This window comes from Diabrotica undecimpunctata, chromosome 5, assembly GCF_040954645.1.
Source record: "Diabrotica undecimpunctata isolate CICGRU chromosome 5, icDiaUnde3, whole genome shotgun sequence".
Classification (NCBI taxonomy): domain Eukaryota; kingdom Metazoa; phylum Arthropoda; class Insecta; order Coleoptera; family Chrysomelidae; genus Diabrotica; species Diabrotica undecimpunctata.
The window spans coordinates 56,965,957-56,978,558 of NC_092807.1; positions in this window are offsets into that span (position 1 = coordinate 56,965,957).

Consider the following 12,602-nt stretch of genomic DNA (forward strand, 5'->3'; position numbering starts at 1 on the left):
AAGTTCCCAGATCTTACTTAACTGTTCTGTAACTTCGATTGTGTTTGTAAAATTACACTTAGTTATTTGCTTTTCTAATGCTTTGTTTTGGCTGATATACGGCCCTGCTATGATCCAGCCAAACATTGTTTCTTGCATGAATGGTTTATTTTTACCTAAACTAATTCTGTTTGCGCCCAGTATTTGCCAAAATAGATCACTTCCTATCAACAATTCGACCTTTTGTGGTTTATGAAAATAATTATCCGCTAATTTTAGATGTTTAGGTATCTGCAAATCGCTAATGTTTATTTCAGATGCCGGCACGCACCCCGTAATTTCTGGTATTACGAAACAATTTAAAGTTGTATGAAAAGTTATATCGCTACACGACTGTATATTTATTTCGCATTTGAATCGAAAGGGAGATGCAATATTATTTATGGCCATGACTGATATGTTCGCGCTTGTCGTTTTTAATCTAAGTTTATCGCATAAATTTTCGATTATGAATGAGCTTTGTGAACCGCAATCTAACAAAGCTCGCACTATGTATGCCTTACCTTGGCCGTCAAAAATATTAACTAATACTGTGGACAGTATAGTTTGATCTGCAGCGCTAACTGCCGAAACTGACAAATTGGTAGTGTTTAAACTACCTTGTATATTATCTGCAGATCGTAGATCGCTCGCGTTTTCTACCGGTTGATGAACTAAAGCTGCGTTCTGTTCGCTTGATCTATCTGGATGCAATAACGTATGGTGTTTTGACGCGCATTTCTTGCATGTTGATTGTCTACACCGCTTATAGAAATGTCCAGGTTTAAGACAATTCGTGCAAAGATTGACCTGCCTTACTTTATCAAACCTGTACCTAGATGAAAGTTTTGAAAATTCGCCGCATTGATAAATGGTGTGTTCCCTTTTGCAAATAGGGCAACACTGTGTATTATCCGATTTATTTAAAGTTCCCTGTGATGAATATAGACCGCGAATGTTATGTGAATATTTCGTATTCCGTGAATATACGCCCGCCTGAGAAACATTCCGTGTATTTTGTTTTTCAGCTTGATTTACCTCAAGCGATTCTAAGAGGTCCGCCCTTGATTTTAAAAACGTTTTAAAATCATCAAAACTAGGAATTTCATTATGTGTTTTGCCATTCTCCAATGCGCGTAAAGTCGATGTATCGAACTTACAAGAAATAATATGAATAAGGAGTATGTCCCACGAATCAGTAGGTAGCCCTAGCTGCTTTAACGCGTATAAATGCTTCGAAAAAATGTCAACTAATTGCCGCAATCTATTAGATGACTCTTTATGTATTGGCTCTATATTAAATAAGGCATTAACATGATTGGAAATTAATAATCTCTTATTATCGTACCTTTCCCTAATTAATTTCCACGCAACTGCATAGTTTTCGGCGGTAAACTCTAATGTTCGTATGACCTGCGCCGCACCGCCCTGTAATGAACTTCGTAAATAATGAAAACGCCTTATATTGTCTAAGTACTCATTTCTGTTAACTAAAGATTCAAATAGCAAGTGGAACTGGACAGGACATGTGGCCAGAATGAATGACAGACTGTGGACTAAAATTTATAGTATGGCGATCACGAGCAGCTAAAGGAAGCAGAGGTGAGCACCTACAAGATTAACAGAAAACGTCAAAAGTGTCGGCTGGAAATTGGCTGTAGAAAACTCAAAACTGACCGAACCAGATGATAATAATATGCTATTATACAAGATATAAAATATATTTATCCACCCCTATTTTAGTTAATGAAGTGGTTAGTTTGGTATTACATATATTTTTTTGGCATTGGTGCTAAACCACCAGTACACATTTGTGCTTTTTGAAGTTATACTTCTATACACGCGCTCCACGTTGGAAATTTGTACGGGAGTGAATCGGTGAAATCATTACATATGTAAGATAATAAGTAAGAGAGAGACAGAATATATATTTTCTCTCTCTTCCTCTCTCGATAATAAAAATGTTCGTTTTGTATATATATTTAATATTATATATATTCTATATACATAGTACTATATATATATATATATATATATATATATATATATATATATATATAATATAATATAATATCTATTAATATTATTATTTATGTGATGTTATGTATTATTTATTTAATGTTTATAATTATTTAAGTCTTTTGTATTTCAAAATAATCTCAATAAATCACCGAGAACTGTCAATTTTGAAATACGTTTGTGTCATGTCTAATTGGCAAATATTTTACATGTTTGGTTCATACGCTGGTGGATGTGAGTTCTAATCCCAATATGAATTTCCTTTTTTATTTTTGAAATATTTAAAAACACCACGTTAATTTTATTAAATATATGTAATGTACGCAAAAATGCTAAATTTTAAAATAAAACGAAAATTTACAACACAATCCGAGTTGTTGGTTTTTGAAGTTATACTTCTATACGCTTGTTCGACTTTGGAAATTTGCACGGGAGTGAATTGGAAATTTGCACGGGAGTAACAAGCCTCGTTAAGCATGTTAAATTATAAATTAAAACTTGTAAATATTTCAAGAAAGTTTAAATGTGTATTTATATACACAACAAACAACAATTAAATATTGTATTTGTCAATGTCAGATAAATTGACAGTTGTATCACCAAACAATATTTTTTTATTAATATTTGTATCATGGTAAATTAAACATATGCGTAAGTAAGTTACGTATATTGTCATTTTTAAATACTTATGAATATTGCATTTTAATTTGTATTTTATTATTATATTGAATTATGTTGCAGTGTATTGTATTGTGTTTTTATATTAATAAAAAATTAACAATGATATTTACTGCAGAGTATGTGTAAAAAAAATTGCATTCAAGTCCTTTTATACATATATGAAAATAAAAATATATATTTTCATTAAAATATTGATTTATTCCTTCAGTTACCTACTATACTCCTATTACAGGTCAAATGTTTATATACAGCAAACGATGCACCATATACCTGTATACCTAATTCTTTTTCGCTTTCTGCTCTCTCTTACCGATAGCATTACATATGTAATGATTGTGCAGATTGACTCCCATATAAATTTGTTACGACGAACGCGTGTATAGAAGTATAACTTCTACCGGCAGTCCCACTGGACTGCCACACCCGTTTTTTTTTAATTTATATTATTTTAGCTTAAAAATCTCAGCTAGTTCTTAGACATCCATTGTTTGTTTAAATGAAAACGACTTTATCTCACGATTAAAGTTATTTAAATAAATAACTGTATCTTTAACTCTGTTCGATCAATAAATCTTTGAAAAACTTATTGGGCCTATCAAGAGCAATTATACGGAAAACTTTGAAGGATTCGCAAAGACTGACATACATTTTCTTGTCTACATTGAAATATCGACCAGACAATTTGGAGAGAAAGCGTCTATCGAGAATTAATGGTATAATTTTTATAAAGCCCTAATGAAAAATAATATTTATTCTACCGTGAAAAAACAATCCCAAACAAACAACTTTTCAGAGCAGAAAAAATATTGTCTATGTTTTAAACATATATTTGTGTTAGGGAAACCAAATAAAACAGACATGAATATAATAAAATTGACGAGTATAATAAAATTTAATGTTTTATTCAGTTAACCTTTAGAAAAATATTAGTACCTAGTATGAATATAAAATAAATAAAACAAAAGTGTATCACAAAAGAATTTTTCTGAAAGATTTGTATCATTTTCCTTAATAATTACTAACGAAATAACTATATATACATGTGTACATAATAATTTTTACACAAAAATTTTATTTTCTTGAAAATGTTTATCTTGTTTAAGGCATTTTAATAATTCTTCAATGATGTCACTTACGAATTTTCTGATATATCTCATTTGTCTATTAATTGCTAATTGATATTTTGAAAAGTCTATAAACTTATAACACTGATTGATATATTATACTTTTGCACGAATAATAGAAACAGTGACCAATTATATATACTCATGGATGTGTCGTGGAAACACAACTTGAATTAGCCCTCCTGGATTCACGATATTTTCACGCTTTTACTGATGTTCCACTTCACGCAGTTGTGTTGGTGACACAAATTTTAAACTTTATCTTAACAAACAAGTTATTGTAAAAATATTTAGTTTTATAATGTAATGTTATAAATATTGTTATATGTTTTAATTAGACATGCCAAAAGAAGTAGTTTCAGAACCTAGTTCTTGTATGTTGGGTTATGTCATTTGCTTTGTCTTTTCCCTGGAGGTGTAAACTAATCCATACCAAATTACACATTATGATTGTTATTTTGTAGAGAGAAATGGATATTTTAGAAGCGAAACTTCTATACTGGCGTTGTATTTTACTGTTTTTTCTATAGTGAAATTCTAAGGTGAGCGTCGTAGAACTAGCGCCACAATATGTGGTTGTCACGAACACCGTCATCAAATAGCGGGTCTTGACATCGATTCACTACTCTCGATCAATTCTTTTCTAGTCATCATATATTTACTCTAAGCAGGTTTAAATTTGTAACGTTATAAACGTTACATCTTTATTAATTTATATTTAAATAATTATTTTATTTTAATTTCTTTATTAATTTATTAGTTTCTTAACCTTAATAAATATAAAAATTAATTTTAAAAAAATAGTTGGCGCCCTCTCTTTTTCTGTCCGGTACACTAAATATTCTGTTCTATGTTGACAGACATGTAAGGATAAGGAGGGGCATATACTCAATACAAAAGAAGAAGTATTGAAAAGGTGGGTGGAACACTATAAAGAACTACTTACTTTCGAAGTAGAAGATCCAAATCAACCACCCCCAGGAGCAAACAACAATACACAATTGGAGCCTCCATGAATTCAGAAAGTACGGGATGCAATAAAACACCTAAAAAATAATAAATCTCCTAGTATACCCGCGGAACTTATTAAATGTGGAGGTGCTACTCTGACTACTCATATATATATATATATATATATATATATATATATATATATATATATATATATATATATATATATATATATATATATATATATATATATATATATATATATTTTTAGTGGATTTTCTTGGGCTTAGGTTCATAAAAAAATTTGATTTGGTACTAAGGCATTTTCATATATTTATTCGACGTTTCGGCAGGAAATCCATGCCTTTTTCAAGAAGTAATATTGACTAAAAAAACATTTTATGACAGACATAATACGATTTAAAAGTTAAACTTTTGACTTACCAAGCATGTAAAAATTTGTTACTAAAAAGTAGACGTCACAATTAAAATAATATTAAAAACATAGGACATACCCACTAAGTCACTTAGTGGGTATGTGACTTAGTGGGTATGTCCTATGTTTTTAATATTATTTTAATTGTGACGTCTACTTTTTAGTAACAAATTTTTACATGCTTGGTAAGTCAAAAGTTTAACTTTTAAATCGTATTATGTCTGTCATAAAATGTTTTTTTAGTCAATATTACTTCTTGAAAAAGGCATGGATTTCCTGCCGAAACGTCGAATAAATATATGAAAATGCCTTAGTACCAAATCAAATTTTTTTATGAACCTAAGCCCAAGAAAATCCACTAAAAAAATATATATTAAGGTTCAAGAACTAAACTCAAACTATATATATATATATATATATATATATATATATATATATATATATATATATATATATATATATATATTTATTTCTAAAGTATTCAACTAGTGAATTCAGAGGTTTAATCGGTCATTCAGGTTGGCAAATAAAAAAAGAAGTCAACTACTTCATAAGTTTATTGAAGACGTTTCGCTTTATATTTCTAAAGCTTCATCAGTTCTCTAAAATATAACAAATGACATTGAGTTTATAAGAAATACAGATATAGTTCATAACTTACAACTCAATATGTAGTATGTTATCGATGTTATCATATCTACTGTACACTTTACTCCTTATTTAAAACTAACTTAACCAAAAAAGAAAAAACAAAAAACAAAAACAAAAAACACACAAACTTTGCAGAAAATAATGTTCATATTCGTAGAGATGAATATTTAAAAAATTTTAAAGGAACATTTGGCTTCATTTAGATGGTTCTCCACTGAAGACCAACAAAGTTCTGATTTATTGCAATCTAAGCAAACATCTTGACGCGATACCGAAAATTTTTTTAAGGGCCATGTGTCACCAAATTCCAAGGTTTGAGACAATTATGAACTTCTACAGGGGACATTGCATAATTAGTTGGACAGGTGGAATTTATATGGCGGAAATATTTGATATATTATTTTTAATTTATGTTTTAATGAAACTTGGAAATAGGGGATGATTTTGTTATTATTTTGAACAAAAAATATGCCAACTTTTAACTGAAGAATAATTGGTATCATTTATTTCGTAAGATGAGAGAGTGGTAAACCTGGCTCAAATTGTCGATGTCGGTTCTTTTGTTTATTGCCGATGAGTTCTTGAGGATCTCACACATTTCAATAAAGGACCGATTAAACCTCTGAATTCACTAGTTGAATACTTTAGAAATATAAATTGACGGTCGTAGTCTTTACAATATATATATATATATATATATATATATATATATATATATATATATATATATATATATATATATATATATATATATATATATATATATATATATATATATATAAAATCATACTGAGAGCCTGGAATGAGGAACAAATCCCAGAAGAGTGGTGTATTGGAATCGTTTGCCCGCTACATAAAAAGGGTGATCAATTGGAATGTAGAAACTATAGGGGAATAACCCTCCTTAATACAGCATACAAAATATTTTCGAGTATTTTATATGGTCGCTTGAGTGCAGATTCATAGGAGCTTCTTGGCGAATATCAAAGTGGTTTTAGGCCTGGCCGATCAACAACAGACCAGATCTTTCTGCTAAGGCAAATACTGGAAATAACCAATGAATTCAATATCGACACATATTTTTTCGTAGATTTTAAATCGGCCTATGATAGTGTCCTAAGAAATAAATTGTATGAATCCATGGATGAATTCCACATCCCCGATAAACTGATAAGATTGGTTGAGGCTACAATGCGTAAAGTTTTTGTATTTAAAACGCATGTTGAGCTGCGATGGGGAGATGCGCTGGCGTGTTTTCTTTTCAGCATAGCTCTGGAAAAGGCGGTCAGGGATGCCCAAATAGACAACAGAGGAAACATTTTTAATAAATCATCCCAAATTTTGGCATATGCAGATGATGTCGACCTAGTTGCCCGCACAACACGCAAGCTAGAAGAAATGTATACCACCTTGTCAAACGCCTCAAAAAATATAGGCCTGCAAGTAAATAAGGAGAAAACTAGGATAATGGCATCAACACCCAACAATAGAGCTAGAAACATCGGCCACCAATTTACGGTTGATAACTCTACCTTTAAAGTTGTGGACAAATTCACATACTTAGGCTCCCTGATCACCAAGGAGAACGTCATGACGGAACAAATCAAGCGAAGAATAATCCTAGCAAACAAATGCTATTTTGGACTGAGTAGACGTATGAGAATTAGAAACAAGCCAAAAAACAAAAATAACCATATACAAAACCCTTATACAACCCTCATATGTGTTGACATATGAGTCGGAAACATGGACCATTTCCAAGGCAGATGAAAATCTCCTGCTTATATTTAAACAAAGGATCCTGAGAAGAATATTCCGTGGCATCTGTGAAAATAATATTTGGAGAAGGAGGTACAACAACGAAATATATCACAGATATAAAAATATATTATAAAAATAGGAAGACTAAGATAGGCAGGAGATCTGGCAAGATCACAGCAGAACAACCCTCCTAGAAGAATCCTTATGTCACAACCTGTGGGAAGTAGAAGTAGGGGTAGGCCAAAACTCAGATGGAGGGATGGTGTAGATGAGGATGGTAGACAAATAGGATAGAACTGACTGGCGTAGTAGACTTGGGAAGGTCGAGGCTCTTTTAAAGGGCTATATCACCAATGGTAATGATGATGATGTTGACAGAAGAGCTACTTCCATCATAGACATATGTTCTATATATGGTCTATGGCATCTGTGCTATACTTCATTGTAGTCACTCCCCACTGTTTTAGTCAATTAGCTTTTCTAACGTGGTGGGATATTTTTTATTTTGTGTAATTAAAATTTATAAAAGAAGGAAATATGAAATGAGGTTCATTTTATGGTCTGCAGAAATCTCTGGGGTGAGTACTTTCATTGTAACCTATATTTTATAATTCTGACAGTATTTTCAATATTTATAACCTCACTTCTTCCAAAGCCACGTTTTCGATTTTATGCATGTAGGAATCTTACAAAACTTAACTAATTTTAATAATATATCTATTTCACTTTATCCTTCCCATCTGCTATTTGTTGAATTGTGATTTTGTAAAATAATTGGCAAGGAAGTTAACTCCCTTTTATGTCTCGCTAGTACACCCTGTGTTAATTTTAGTTTATGAAATAATTAATTAAATTAGACTATGGATTAACCACATCCAACCAACTAAGACTGCAGCTGTCTTCAAGACCATTTAAGTATTATGTTGAACTAAATAACTGCTTAAAACTTCAACGCCTTCCATCAACTTGAAATCTGCTCATTTAGTGACAATCCATCCAACAACCATCAGGAGCCATCAACAATTTACCCTGTCAACCACATGAAGCCGTAAGTATCAATTTTAAATTTGTTTATTGTAAAGCAGTAGGCAGGGATTGCTTGTGCATAAATCATTATTTTGTTTGTTTTATGCTAAATAAATATGATTAGTTAATTCATTGTGTTATTTGTTACCAACTAAATTTTTATTGTTTAATTCATAGTTTAAGACAAGACGAATTCACACTTGAGAGACTGAGCTAGGCGAAGCAACGACGATAAGCTCCCATAGTTGATTGAGGTATTATTTTATAATATTATTTCAATTCTCTTTCGTAGTCTTATCGTTGCAAATTAAAAACTACATAAAAATAACATTCATAGTGACATTCAATTTACTGTAAAAAATTAAAAGTATATCTGTCAATAAAAGATAGTAAAAAAAACAGAAAAATAAACGATCGATAATAAAATTTGATTCATAACTATTTTCGAACGTTAAAATTCGTCATAAATATCAAAAGTCATAAAAGTCATCCTCCTTAAATTAATATCAATAAAAAATCGTCTGTTTAATAACGCACGATATCATAACCAATTTAAAGTGAACAATTACATTACACAACCTTAAGTGTAAATTTCAGTTTTCGTCAAGTTCAAATTAATTGAAAATGAATTTATATATGTACGCCACTCAAAAGTTTACAGTAAACGAATGAGTTTTTTAGAATATTTATATGATGATTTATATTTCATTGCAAGGTTTTCTTTGACAATAGATACAAATTCGTCTTTATTTGAACAGATCGAACCTTAAATAAAACTTCATAACTTCATAAAAAGGAAAGTAATATAATTAACAAATAGTAAAATTTGTCACCACATTAACATTGGTGAATAAAAAATCATTAAAAAGTCAAACCAACAAATATTATTGTTCTAATGAATATCGAGAAAATACTATAATCAGCACATATTTTTAGGGGAGAAGCTGTTACTCTAGTCCAACAGTTATTTTTAACATGAATATTTTTTGCTTCTGAAAAATGCAAATATCAGTAGCTGACTATAGGTATATCGAGAACAACAGCTTCAAGAAATGAAAATATATTAAACAAAAATGTTGAAATGGTCCAAGTTAAAGAAGAGTTTTATGTCATTCTAAGATTTACAAGATGCACAACTGGAGTTATTTCTACTTTAATACAAATTGATTCTTATGGAGATGCAAATTCAGAAATATATCGTTCAGAAAAAGAAAATTTTTGCATTAAATGTCCAAAAAATAACTGACTGTACATGAATAAACAACATTTAGTAATGGTAGCATACAAAGATTTGAAGCTTGAGACTTTATCAGGTTTGTATTATTTTTTATAGTTGATCAGTGTTTGGGAAAGTATGAAGTATGTATTTTCATGTTTTACATTTAATATTTTTCTTTTGCTATACTATAATGTGATCTAATTCAATGTTGTATTCTAACAACTTTGTTAAAATATATTGCTTCCTGTTAATTCGTAAAATCTCATTTATTATGTTTTAAGTACGGAGAATTTGACTTCTTTTGTTTTTTTTTGTTTCGCCAATACACACAAGAGCAAAACAGTAAAGTATCGTATTACCGTGACAATTAACTTAAATTATCGCCACTCAAAATCGCAATACAATAGAGTGATTTCTTGGTATACCCTCTTGGTATATGGACCACCACGTAACGGTTAGAGGGTTCTTTTTGACCATATTAAGTTTGGAGACGACACTGCGACTTTAACACCGAAACAGCGAATAGTAACACGGGGCGTCCTTCCTTATGTGCCTCGGCTGGCTTCGTGACGCACCGCGACCAATTCTTATGCCTGCCACGAATACATCAATATTTCAAAAGGTGAGTCTATATTCTTTGTACAGACAACAGTATGGGTTAAGAATTTCGTAATTTATTCACAGTTGTAATTGCTATTTTTCACTAATTTATTTACAGTCAAAATATTGCATTTTTTTCGTTATTATTATCTCTAAATTTATTTAACCAGCGACCTCTAAGTTTTATACAAAACAATCAGTGTGGTTATAATTTGAAATCATATTAAATGGCACAACTAGACAAGATGCTAGAACAGAAGCAAATAATTTTTATAATGAATCTTCTATATAAACTAGGACTGTTGTGGAAAGGCAATACAGGGTATGGATTCCAAATTTTTAAAAATCAAATGAGATTAAATTTGAAAGTGACTATGAATGTAATAGGAGCAATAGCAGTATTTCATAACATCACCATAGAAAATTGAGTCTTGTTTCGTGTAGATTATAATCTAGATTTCTAGATCAACAAGAAACCATTTAATTAAAGCCTAAAAAAGGAAACAAAAAAAAACAATTTCCGTCAATTTTAAAATGCAATTGAAGAAATATTATTGTGAATTATGTATTAACTCGATTTTCAATTTCTAAAAAAATATTTTCTGTTAAACCAATTGTTTTGTTTCTGAGGAAATTTAAAATGTTTAAGTTTTAAACTTACTTTCACCTTTGTCAAGATAAATTTTGTGGGACATTATGATGCTTTTATTTTAGTAATTTGCATTTTCATGATTCTGTAACATTTTCGTATCGTATATTTATTATAAATTTTCTTGAGCATATTTTTTTAATTATAATTCAATTTTTAATATTTTCATCTTTAATTATTGTTCCTTAATATCTTTCATGATAGGCCTTTCTCTCTCTTCTTTGTCCTCTTATCGATTATTCCATTCAGTTAAAACTTCCAGTTTTCGTTAATAATTTTACTTGGTGTCTATACTTAATTTGGATAGTTTTTCAATGAGTAAAAGTTTCCCTTTTTGTGAAATTTAAAGAACTACTTTTTTTAAATACACAAATCAATAATAACAATAAAAAATTTTACACACAAATTAACATACAACAAAAAATATAAGGTAATTTCGACAAAAATAAAGCAACATTAATAGAAACACATCTACCAACCTACTCCTTTAAACACGTAAGTTTACTTTTAATAATAAAAAAGCGCTATAGGTATTATGAAACTGGATGTGACACTAAAGTGTACTTTAGTCTTAAGTGAAAATTAATTAAGGTTTAGCTTAAGTTGTCACTATGAAATCGGGTTTTAATTCATTTTATGTCATACTAGTTTATTATTGTGTTTGTATTGCTTAGTTACCAACTACGTAATAGTGGACTTTGGATACAAACAAAAAGATAACTTATTAGAAACATCTTTATTTAACAACATTTTAAATTGTCAATGTTATTATTCTTGAATCAGTCTTGAATTTATACGCCCCCACAGAAACAAGCAATGTAAACGAAAAAGAAATCTTTTATGATAGAATCGAAAAAGAGATAGAGAAAATACCCAAAGAAGATGTCATGTTTGTACTAGGAGACCTTAATACCCAGATTGGAAAAGAGGACTTTTTACAACAAATTGCAGGAAAGTTTACAATACACGAAAACACGAATGACAATGGGCAAAGACTATGTAACCTAGAAACAAGAACAAATTTGTTAATAAGCTCAACAAAATTTGAACACAATAAAATACATAAGGTAACATGGAGGTCACCAGATCAGAAAACATATAGTCAAATTGATCACATAATGATTATTAAACGAAAACAATTGTCAATAAAAGATGTAAGAACGTTCAGAGGTGCGTGTGCAGATTCAGACCACTACATGGTCACAGCCACTATAAGACAAAAAGTTAAAATTGAAACAAAAGAGAAAAACCAACATAAAAAGTGGAATGTCAATAAAACGAGTAATGAAGAAGTAAGAAAAAAATATAAAGAGGCAGTAACAGTTCAAACAAAAGAAAAATATAAAGCAGAAGATATAAACACAGAATGGCAGACGATCAAAACATCAATAGAAGAAGATGCAAATATACAGATAGGTAAAAGTCAGGCTAAAATAAAAAACGGATGGTATAACCAAGAATGTAAAG